The sequence below is a fragment of the Anser brachyrhynchus genome, assembly GCF_964034855.1.
Source record: "Anser brachyrhynchus genome assembly, chromosome: 5".
NCBI lineage: Eukaryota > Metazoa > Chordata > Aves > Anseriformes > Anatidae > Anser > Anser brachyrhynchus.
Genome location: NC_137699.1, coordinates 14,789,011 through 14,801,144, shown reverse-complemented (window position 1 = coordinate 14,801,144; position 12,134 = coordinate 14,789,011). Strand labels below are relative to the sequence as shown.

The window sequence follows — 12,134 nt, the reverse complement described above, 5'->3', positions numbered from 1 at the left end:
GTTGCCCTGTTATCACAGCACAGTTTTCCTACACCTCCCCAAGTGCAGCCTGCAAAGTGGCAGCTTCAACACTGTAGGAATCCCTCCAGGCCCCCTCCCAAATCCCTCCATCCCTGGATCCTGGGGGGGGGTGGCTTCTCCATTGAATCTGGCTGACAAACCTCCTGCAATCCAGCACTGGCCTTAAAATGCTATGAGTGTTAAAACATGAGGGTTTGGTTATTTGCTTCCCTTTAAATTCAGGCAAACAACAACAACAAAAAACCTCATTTGAATTCAATTTCTACAGGGATAGTGGGAGAAGAATTTATTAGGCCACTCAGCCAGGCAGGTCCATAAGTGGTTTTTTTGTTTGTTTGTTTGTTTTCCCTCCCAAATTGTAATACTTGTTTAAACACTTATATTTCTCTACAGCAGGATATGTATTCTCTGAAGTCCTCCTGAAGGTGTTTATTTTCTTTTATTTCATTTTTTAAAGTACAAAGTTGGCAATTACCTTGACAAAGGACCAGTTTTCCAAAACTGATATATGTTAGAGGGACTTCAGAAACACAAACAGACAAAAGCAGACTACATTTCTATCTTAAGAATGGTGGTTATGATTATAACAGGATAGCCCTTTTCCTAAACAGAGTCATTGCCATATTTAAGGACTAGGTAGGACAAATTACTCTGCTTTGTCCTGCTGAGAGCATTAGATAACAATCAAGTCATTAATTCCTGGTTATTGTAATGTTTTTGAGACTTACTGCTGAAGGAATCTTCTGTCTTAAAATACAGAGGTTTGGCTAACTGCTATATAGGGGTTTTTTGTATGAAAAGAATTTTAGACCGTGCCAGTTACACCACCTCCCTTTCTACCAAACCTTACATGGGGAAAGAACATAGACTCTGTGAGACATGATGCCATCAGCTTCTCCTCACAGACAACCTGCCCTTTCCATTCCGTGCACGTACATGCATTCATCATCTCAGGACAACAAATTTCAGGCAACACATGCAAAACATATACTTAGGTATCTGAAAAACAAATGAAAAACTTTTTTCTTCCCCTAAATCATTATTTTTACAGAATAAAATAGGCTCCCCCTGTTAACAACCTAACACAGAAGAACGTTTAGGAATGTCTCAGGGCTCAGCATGTGTCAAATAGCAGAAAATGAAATCCCTCCAAGGGCACAAAGTAAACACACAGCCTGAAATTCACACACCGCCTTCACTGCAGCTTTTGTGTCCTTGAGCTTTGCCACTTAAAAGTATTCACCACAGACACTGTGCCTAGAGGAAGACACCTGACAGGAGCTATCAGAAGTACTCACAGGCCCTTTGTGACAGGACAGGACAGGACACTGAGCCACAGTGTTGATCAAGCTGCCTGTGTCAAAGCAGCTAACAGTTTAGGATGGTCAGGAGATGCTGTAATGTTGAGATTTCTATGCAGTCTCCCTTCACAAGCACACGCTTCAAACAAATTGTTTTGTTTTAAAAATTCATTAGAAGGGGGGGGGGGCATCCTATCTGCTTCTGAATCAAAGCTTGACTTGCAGCAATAATGAAACTGAAGAGCTGTAAATTCTTCAAAAATAAAATGACAATAGAGTTTATTCTGAAGAATAACCCTCAAATGTAATTCAAATAAACAAAATGAAAACAACAGGCTGCATACTACAGGCAAAAGACAGCCCAAAGGCTGCATAAGACATTTAGCTCACCACGAGAGTTTAAAAAAAAAAAAAAAAAAAAGCAGCAATACGTACATTTTGAGGGAACAGCTGTGAGCAGCTGCCTCTTAGCTGGCCACCCCACAGGGCGTCTGTCTGTGCAGTAGATGTGTTGGCCCACAGGTTGGTTGCACTTCTGTATCTTGGACCTTGCCCTCTATGGGGGATAGTCAATGGTAGACAGCGTATCGAGGGTAAAAAGAAAAAGAAACAGGCAAGCGGGGAGAGACAGACTGGTGTAGGGAACAAGATGAGTAGAATGGAGAGGAGGAGGTACTACAGCAGGAAGGCAAAGCCTGTAACCTAGATCAGCAAGAGTACTTAACAGCTGATCTCTGCATTTGAGATGGAAGCCTTGACAACAACAGAAGCTGTATTGACATTACAGCTTAAAAGCTGTAATGGTTGCACAAAGTACATTAGACTATGAGGACACTTGACAAGGGAACAGGTAATTCTCTCTCCTGTCCTTTCCCTGAAACTGCCAAAACTAAAACTGTCATTCCTAAGCAGTGAGAAAAAATGAGACTTTTAAAAGGTTTCCTGGTACCAGAACAGGACACAATACCATTTTTTTCATTTTTTTTTTTTTCTTTCCAGTTCACACAGTTGTAGTCTCAGTGGGGAATCAAATGAGTAGATGATCTTGGAGACTAACTTAAGGCACTGTGACTGGTACAAACTGTTCTCTGTTGGTTTGTAAGAGAGGGGGAAAAAAAAAAAAAAAAAGAAGAAAAAAAAAGAAAGAGAAACGAGTAGGGAAATCTTACCCTGTCCGCTGTACCACTTTTCCAAAGATCACAAGATCACAGGCAATGCCAGCCATGACATTTCACTTTTTGAATATTTTATCATGGAAACCTTAAAACATTCTTTAGTTTCAGTTTTATTATTTGTGATAGTAAGGCAAAGTTCTTATTGGGAAAAAAAAAAAGCTACCCTATTTGCCGTGCACCCACTAAAAGCAAACAAAACACTGCCTGCTGGTGTCCCATGAGGGTAAGCCAACATTTTAACGTAGGTCATTCAGCAGTATATAGCACAGCCACACAAACACACACACAAAAAAAAGACAGCAAAAATACAGTCCTTTGGGTTTAATCCTACTCTGTAGGTTCCCAAAAGAAGCACCTTCCACCAACCAAGAGTATCACCTCTAATGTTCTTTTTTGTACAAAATGGCACAGTAAATGCGGAGCTTAATAGTTCCATTTTTCTTTCCTTAAAGCTAGTCTATCAAAAAATCTTTACTTTCTTACGCTGTACACACACAAGGTTAACTTCTATTACACATTTGATCAAGATTTAATCACTTGAACAGTAATGCAAAACACAGAAAAGACTTTCACGAACAAAGATATTAAACTTTAGCCAGGCATAATCATCTGAGATACCGTTATTCTGTTTTTCAGTTTGTCTTCATATTAAATCGCTCTCTAATACTTTTATTCTGGCAAAACTACTATGATTTCAGTTTCATTAAAGCTCAAGCCCAGCCAACCCTTTTTGGCTGTGGGAGGTGTCAGGGTGGGGGGAAAAAAAAAGAGTGAAGTTGTTTAGCAGAGTATGTGATGACCACTTCAAAGCCATAAATCCTACTAAAGTACCTCAAAGAATAATGATCAGTCAGGACTTTAATCATCAGGAAAAGCTAGTTGAGAGAATAAGGAGGGTCCTAAGGGTAATAGTTGTAAAATGAAAGTGTCTACTGAGAGCATTTTTTTCATTACAGACAATTGAGCCATTTCTCAACCTTGTTTATCTTTAGCTTTTCCTTTTAGACCAGAGGGAGAGTAAGGGATATTATACCCATCTTCCTCCAGTGAAGTAGAAAGAAAAATGCTAGAAATGCTTGGAGATGAATAATGTTGCTTCCACAGATGCGCTTATGTGCCCTTTTTTGGGGGCAGGTTTTCAGGCTGTGCACCAACCACTGGTCCCTTGAACATCTAGCATCTGGCTGAAATCCAGCTTCTGTCCTTAGCCCGGGATGCACAGCATACTTTGGATATCCTGCCATGCATTTGTGAGTACTGCAACACATAATATCATTACTCAGATTATCCCCAACAATCGCCTTGTTTCCTGAGTCTTGAGCTGATTCTTCATGCTGTCTTTTGGCTTAAATGCACCCAGTCCCAGAAGAGCAGGGAAACGTGACAGACATGTAAGATCAGTCATATGGATCAGGTTTGTTGCAGCTTCTAAAACCTTTTCACTATTTATTTTCTAATGCATAAAGAAAAAAAAAGCTTTAAAATCCAGAAAATAGAAATAATTTTCTGCTCCTATTTATTTGAGTTTACAGAGCATTAGATCAGGTTTGATTGGATTCATGGTCCGCCTTTTGAACCAGAGATTGCCTCTAGCACAGCTCTGCTTCTGTGATGCTGTCTGGTCCAGCCATTAACTCCCATTGTGCAAACATGCTGTAGGAATACTCTGTCTCCAGGGCTTCAGGCTTCTTGTTCCATTTAAAAGAGCTTGCCTTAATCCCTGCAGAAGTTCCTTTGAAACTATTTTTTTTTTAAAATCTTTGTCCAATTCACCCAGTCCTGTTCCTGGAGATGTGAGAAAAGCACTAACATGCCAACCCCTTTTTCACCAAAGCAGCCATCAGTACATAGCCTTCTGTAGCCACTATGGTGGGTTGGTTCTTGCCACCAAAATTAGAGTCATGATTCTGTACTCCATTGGAGAGCAATTTTCAGAACAATTTCTCATCTTCAAAGAGAATACACTCATTTCCCTAAACACCCGTCTCTGAAATCATGGTATATTACTGTCTTATCTGTGAAGCAAACCGGACCTACAGCAGCATGGTGTGATGTACTGATTTAATACCCGCAAAGTTAAGGTCCTCAGGTTAAAGATCATGTGTAGTAGATTCTGGTACTACAAAAGAGAATCTGAAGATTTTCTCTCCACTGAGTCCAGTAATGGCAACTTCATCTGAAATAATTTAGCACCATTTGGTTTCCTTTCTTCTCCCAGAGAGTTTTTGCATAATAAATACCTTTGTATTTATTCTCAAACTTTTGCATAAGTCAAATAATCGAAATGATTATGAAATCTGTCTCTCCAGCAAAATGCTCAGTCACAGATGCTAGCAGTTTTTATAAGCTGTGGCTAAATTTTTCATTTATCTCTGTTGACTATTATTGCTTTGTAATTTGAAACTCTTGAAGACAAATTCCATCAACCAATTCATTTTATTGATTATAAACACAAAAGACCAGAACTGATCAACAGTTTGAAAGTATATTTTATCAACATTTGCTCTGTTACAGTTTAATAGCTAGTGAATATAATGATCAGTATACAGCACACAGTCTCTGGTTGTACTGTTGCCGTAGTACATCAATATGAAAGAGCATACACATGCTTTCCAGGATGTTTTTAATCCTATCTACTTATTTTAGGAACATGAATTGTAATGCATGAAACAAAATAATTTCATATTTGTCTGAAATTTTCATTAAAATTTGAAAAAATCAATACATATATTTCTTTTTCTGCCAAAAGAGAAAATTTATTATTTGATTTTAAATAAATTGCAAAGCCAAAGGCCAGAATAAGTTTAAATTACTCTTTTGGCAGAAAAACTACAACACAATGAGTGCAAAGCTTTCCACTTACTCAGGTTTGAGTGACCAGCTTACAGAATCGCATCCTGTTGTGACATAAATACCATGTGGTGGAAACCTCACATAGCGGGATGTGGACGAGGAGCTGAAAAAGGACAAGGGAGCCACAGTGCTACTCTAAATGATAATGAAAGATAAACCTGCTATATTTGGTAAAAATGGCAGCTCACGAGCTATTATTTAACAGCCCATTAATAATTAGTCACTGTGCTATCTTTCTTGCACAAAAGCAGTCTTTTTCAGGTTAAGAAAAAGAAAAGTTTCACATCTCTCAAGAAGAGAGAAAATAATCAGTAATTCTGTAGAACCTCCACTGTGTGTTTGCACAGCACACAGAAAACACTGTTCTCTTAAAGACAAACTAGAGAAGACGATATCATTTCAGTTCACAGAAGATTACGCAACATGCAGCAGCAATATTTTGTGTACAAAGTTATTTAGATTCAGGAAAGAATTTCAGAAGGACTTGAGAAGTGTTTTTTCAAGTACGGTCTTTAAAAGAGAACTATCTCACTCTGGTTTAGACACAAAATGATGGCTGGCTGTCCTCAGGGATTTGCCCTCTTAGATCATATTCTATCATCTAGCAAGTCATCAAATATATCTAGGTCATGCAATGCCCCATCTACCCACACGTTGGCCGAACAACTTTAAATATTTCATCGTATGGCTTTATATCCTGGCCCATTTCTTTGGGATATTTACAACATTAAAAAATCTTTTGGCAGTAAACATTTTATAATAAACATTTCCCCTCTCTCCAACACTGCTGAAGCCTGGCTGTTTCAGGACAGAACGTTGGATCTCCCGTCTCCCTGCCAAGCCAAAGATTTCCTCATTTTCTATGGTTTGTTTCTTCCCTGCTCCTGGGGAAACTTTTGAAAGCTAAAGACAAATCCCACAGGCTACCATTTATTTATTTAATAGGCAGCACTTATTTCTTTCATTCTCTGTGCGTTTATCTCTAATTTCGAAGATTTCATGCCTGATAGCCTTCATGGCAAAGTACCTACAACCGCTTGTCCATCAGGCCACTGAGTTGGCTGTGTCCTAACAGCACTGTCCCACCGAAGAGACCCGCCTTGAGCATCTCACTTGCAGCACATCATTCCCCTTACAGGACAGGGAGGGAAGCTGCCTGTAGCCATTCCGGTTTTGAGCCAGGCAGGGACAAGGCACTGTAAGCTACAGCGTGGCAGGGAAGCCTTAGCAAGAGCATAAACCCAAACAGAAGGAGCAAATCAACCCCTTTTGGTGTACGCATCCTCAATAAATTTGGTTATGATTTTCAGCCTATGATCCTTGTGGGTGTGAGAATTTATGAGAGCACTCGGAATAATACAGGTGGGAGAATTCAGTGGAAACATTCCAAATACAGACCAAAAAAGAGGTGTGATTCGCAATTTTCTTTGAACAACTACGTGACATTTCTATTATTCATATATAAACTGCAACAGAAAATTTATTTCCAATACCAAAATGTTGGTGTAAACAAAATAGCTGTTTAAGGAACTGTGTAACATTACTGGGCAACTAGTTACATACCCAACATGCTCCCTTGTACCTCAGCTGAAGGGCACACATTAAATTAAGCACACTGATAGATTTATTAATTTTTGCAGTGCAAAGTACCTATCAAACACCTAAGATGGAAATATCCACAAGTCATATCTTTCACTATGAGAAAGAAAAGATACTATTAAGTGTTAAGAGAAATCTCATCAGAATGAGTGACATCTTATTCCTTAATTCTTCTTCTTAATTCCTTAAAAATAATCCTGTATTCTTTTTCCCTCTGTGTCCAAACCAAGTACTAAATATCATTCCTATAGCAAATTACAAACAAAAACATTTTATAAAAATAAAATAAAAAATAAAATTGAAAGTTTTTTTTTCACTTCTTTGTGTGTGGCATCGTATTTTAGGCAAGGTGAAAGTTCCATACATCCATCTGTGAAATAAATATAATGTGCTGCTGCTGCAGCCAAGAGGTCACACCATCGCTTAGTCTTGTAGCTAGAAGAGACTGAAGTCCTTGTTTCCATTTACTCCTTGCTAATTTGGTAATATAAACTGCCAATACACATCCCAGAGGGAAATCCCTCACAAGCAGGACTCTGGGTATGGGCTGGCTGTCACCCAAGGGACATGCACAAAGTGAAATGCCCTTCTGACATCCCAGACCTCGCCACTCTCCCCTGTGTTGTAAAGCTGAGAAAAAAATACACATGGTGTTGTGATGCTCTAAGAATAGAGATGAGCTCAGGAAGGGACCTTCAGGTTCTGTAACCATCCACTTAACATGAACTAACAGCACAATTTTACACAAAACCACTGAGAACTAGACCATTTTCTGTCAATGTGGCTATGTAACTAAGTTGATCACAAGGTTCTCTCAGTGAAAAGTGTGGAAACATTGGAACTACAGATGAGGATCAAGTTCATGATCAGAAAACTCTAGATACACTTCCCCACAGCCTGGAATGGTTGGAACAAGGAACTTGATTATTTATCTGGCTGCTATGATAATGCTTTCCTAACTCACAAGCAACCAGAGAAGAAAAAATGCTAGAGGTTGAGAAACATTTAGTCACCAAGTGTTTGAATGTCACCCTAGCCTATAATCTAAAACAGACCAAAAGAAAGGTAGGTCCGCTCCTTTTTATAAACTCAGACAGGCACATAGAGCATGTCACACATTGAACGTATTTGAAGAAATACCTATTTTCCAGAGACTTTCCAACTCTCCTTAAATCTTTAAAATGGACAGTTTCAAAAGCAAACAAATTCTACCACCATGCAATAATAAAAAAAAAAAAAAGTCAATTATTCACAAGATTACAGATAATCGAGATGGAATTGGCCTTCCTTGGTAAGGTAAAGAAAACAAAAATAAATAAAATGAATCTGTTAAAGGAATAGAAGCCTCAGTCAATGCAAAATCACTTGGCAGATACAAATACAGTTTTTATTGCTGTTGTGCGTGGGGACAGGGGGAAAGGGTACCTTTTTTTTTGTTCTGCTACTGCTGCTTGAAAAGATGACAGCCTAATAACATCCACCTAGAACTGGATTGCAAGTTTACATTACACAGCATGTGTTCTATTGTTATTGCACTCTGTGGTAGGATAATGGTTTTACTACACAGTGCCAGAGGCAGAAGATGCTTCTGAAAAATCACTTAGGCATCAACAGCGCAGAAGACTAATCTAATTTTATTTATTTATTTGTTATTATTACCTATCAAACATAGAAATTCAAAATGATTATTATTCAATAAGAGAAGCTAGAGTTTGCATATCTCTCTGCCATATCTCTCTACCATCATCCTGATATGGGAACATTCAACAACAGATCAGTGCAACAAGCTGCCTTCTTCAAATAAACCAACCAACCAAAACCAAAACAAACAAACTAAAAAAAAACCAGCATATCAGTGCCTTCAGAAGGCATTAAAGCTAAGAGAAATCAGGAATACAAGTCAAAGCTCATATCCATTATCTACAGATGGGTCATATATGATTCCTTAGGTCTCAAAGTGAAGCCTTTTTCGGTTAAGATGGGAAAACTGTCAAATAAATTCCAATGTAAAGGCTAGAACAGAGTGAACGAAACCAGCACCCATGGGAAGGGTAAAAAAATAGACACTTGAAATAAGGAGAAAGACTCGTTTGTTACAGTGCCAAACATTTAGAATATATGAGACTTGTCCCCTGAAAACCCTTATATTAAGCATATGATTCTTATAATGAAAAAAAAATGATACTGAGGAAGAAGGGAAAATACAGATTGCATTCCTACAAAATTCATATTTATTGATTTATGTTTTACAGTTTTATGTTTATATTTATGTTTGTGTTTGTCACATGCACACACATTCTCCTCTCTTCCCCACCTACTTGCAGTTTTTACTCAGATAAAGTTTTGTCTCATCTGAGAATTCAATCAAAGGGATGCTTCAATCCCATTACATTACCATTTAGTTTCACAAGAACTGTTTTATCAGCCTTTGCACCTTTTGGGTATTGTCACTTTTTATTTCTTTTTAACACTGTACCAAGTTAAATATAAAGTGAGGTATGGATGGGCATGCTAGCAACTCTCCCCATATGCAGGGCTCTCCTGGCCCCTTTTGGAAGCTCAGTTATGGGCCAGATTGACCGTCGACTCTTGTGGCCTACAAGCCCCCTGTAACTACCCTTCTGCTGAGCAGCTCTCTCCTGCCACTAGAAGCCCCAAAAGCTCACTGGGTGTTACCAGCATGGGGATGAAGACAGATTTCTGTTGTTTTTTCCATGGTGCCCCACAACATGAAATACTTTCCGAATTCATTTAATCAGATTACAAGCTCTCCTCATTTATTGGCCTTGTGAAGACAACAGTGTAGGTAGCCTGCTCTTTCTGGTCACTCTGGCTCGCTCATTCTGTCCTATACTAACCACAAGCACACTTCAATCTGCAACGCACACACTTTAATCTTTTCCCTGTATAACTGGAGAACTTCAACAGCCTGTAACATGTCAGCTCATCACTCTTCACATGAAGGCCAATTTCTAACAGTCTGATTTGCTTTCAAAACAAATCAGCATGGCAATTAAACGTCTTCCCTTCAAAAGCCACAGAACTGGATGTTTTTGGCCTCTCTTTCTGGAGCCCGTGTCTGATGCAAAGACATCTTTCTGTCTCTGCTAACCTGCTCCTTCACAGCAGGTTAGCTAAGGAGCTGGCACAGAGCTCTCAGACTTTTGGTGGCCTAAAAACTTTCTTGCTGGGGAATTGCAGAAAAGTTTTCCAGTCACAGGATAGTGAATTGGAACTTGAAGAATGCAAAAAAGTTGCCTGATTTCTCTCATTTCAACTTTTCACCTGCTTGAACTATAAGGGTCTTTCTGTAGGTATTATACTTCCCAATCAGAAACACTGGTGCTTATAGAAGACAGAATGGAGAAGGGATTCCTCACGTAGCCTTCCTAGATGTGTTGTAAATTTACCTTCAGTTTCCTACCCTTTCAGTTTGCTTGAAAATCCAGGGTCTGGCCATTCTGTGCAGCTGGAAACTACTCAGTCACTGAGCAGGGTGGTGACACCGACCTCTGTTGTGCAACATCACAGAAAGCCTACTAGAAGACTTGTATCAAATTCATGTCAAATCTTCAAAACCAAGCCAAGTTTACACTTCTTCATAAGATTGGCCTTAAGTATGAGTTTCCAGTACTATGTTTGACGTACTTTTCATAATTTTTTAATGTCACTAAAAAAAAAAAAAAAAACATCTGAATGTGTTACTTTTAGGGAAACAAAGATGTTTAGCAAAATTATATTATTCATGACAATATAGGGCTCTGCCTCTCATAAAATGCCTTACTATTCCCTTTCTTTTCACCACTACCAGCAAACCTCAGACACCAACTCTCAATTTATAATACCCAATTTGATTCTACACATTACCTGGGTTAAGGGGCACACATTGGAAATTATGTGTAATTGACTGTAGCTGACTGAAAACAAGTCAATGTTTTGTTAAAACCAAGGATGTCGTCGTCATTCTGCACAAGGCTTGGCTTTTCATTTTCATTCCTCCAGTATCTGAGTAACGAAGAGCATTAATCGTGCAAGAATAAAAAAATAAAATAAAAAGAAAATAAAAACAAACAAACAAACAAAAAACTCCTGGAAGGGAAGCAATAGCTAAAAACATTGAGCATAAGATAGAAACATTCAGGGTCTGCTGGCTCTGGAATTTAGATTCTTCAAAGCAAGAAAGCTTGTCAAGAAGTGTAATGCTTTTAATACTATACAGAATGCTGTGTGAGCAAGGTGTGATGAATTATTGTGAATTAATACTACAATTTTCAAGGTAAGAGCTAACTATATCAGAAATGTATTACACACAATACTGCTGTAACAGTCCCTACTTGTCTTTTGCCTGCTTACCTGAGCTACCTGGCTTTTCCTTTTCATAGGTAGTAAAGCCAGAAGGAAGTACTTAAAGTATCATATGAAAAATATGGGAAAAAGAAAGAAGTAGGTGTATTGGCTCAGTACATCTGTATTATAAGAACGAAGGTTAAGCTTGCAAGGAGTTCATCTAATACAAAACCTCCAACTTCAGCCAACAAGAAACTGTAGAGATATGCCGATGCATGCCAGTGAATTACTAATAACTGAAAAGTCAGCATATGTGGGTCAAGACTTTGGGTTTTAGAACAGTAACAAACAACTGGAAAGTTTCCCATAATTTATCAAACTAATGCAAGTAAGCTCCTTCTCTCTAAGAAAAGTGGGTGGTTAGTGTGGGTACAGCATAACATTAAGCTTCTAGAAAGAGCTAATGCACATGATGTTACTATCTCCCTTTCTTTCAAACGTGTTAGTTTCAGGGCTTCCAGAATCATTCCTGTTACATTTCTGTTAATAGTTCATATGCTGTCACTGCATTGAAACTAGTGCTGCCATCAAAATAACCAGTACTGTTTCAGCATAATGTTGTGTTCCCACACTCGGTGCTATAGATCTGCTGTTTAGAACAGAAGCAACTCAGAGCACAAACCAGTTTTGCCCTCCTTGCTCAACTCATGGCATAGTTGTCACTGTTGCAGTCTCACAGTCAGTAAACGCAATTTCAGAGGTTCCAACTCAATTCCAGCCATTCACTGATATTCTCAATACAGATTAGAAACCATTTAAGCAAATATTCGTAGGAATGCGCTTGAAACAGAGCTTCTTACCTGGGAGTAACAAAGTAGGGGGAAAGAGAGGCAGCCTC

General features: G+C 38.6%; 1 protein-coding gene across 4 annotated transcripts in view; it reads right to left on the bottom strand.

Moving 5' to 3' along the window:
• Positions 1-12,134, bottom strand: part of LRRC4C (leucine rich repeat containing 4C) — a 515,374-nt gene that overhangs the window by 355,053 nt on the left and 148,187 nt on the right. The window contains exon 1 of one of the 4 annotated variants that reach the window (XM_080594587.1): positions 1,758-5,439. The exons of the other annotated variants lie outside the window; for them this stretch is intronic. The gene's annotated coding sequence lies outside the window, so the exon portion shown is untranslated. Of the gene's footprint in view, positions 1-1,757; positions 5,440-12,134 lie in introns of those variants that run through there. 4 annotated transcript variants of the gene reach the window in all.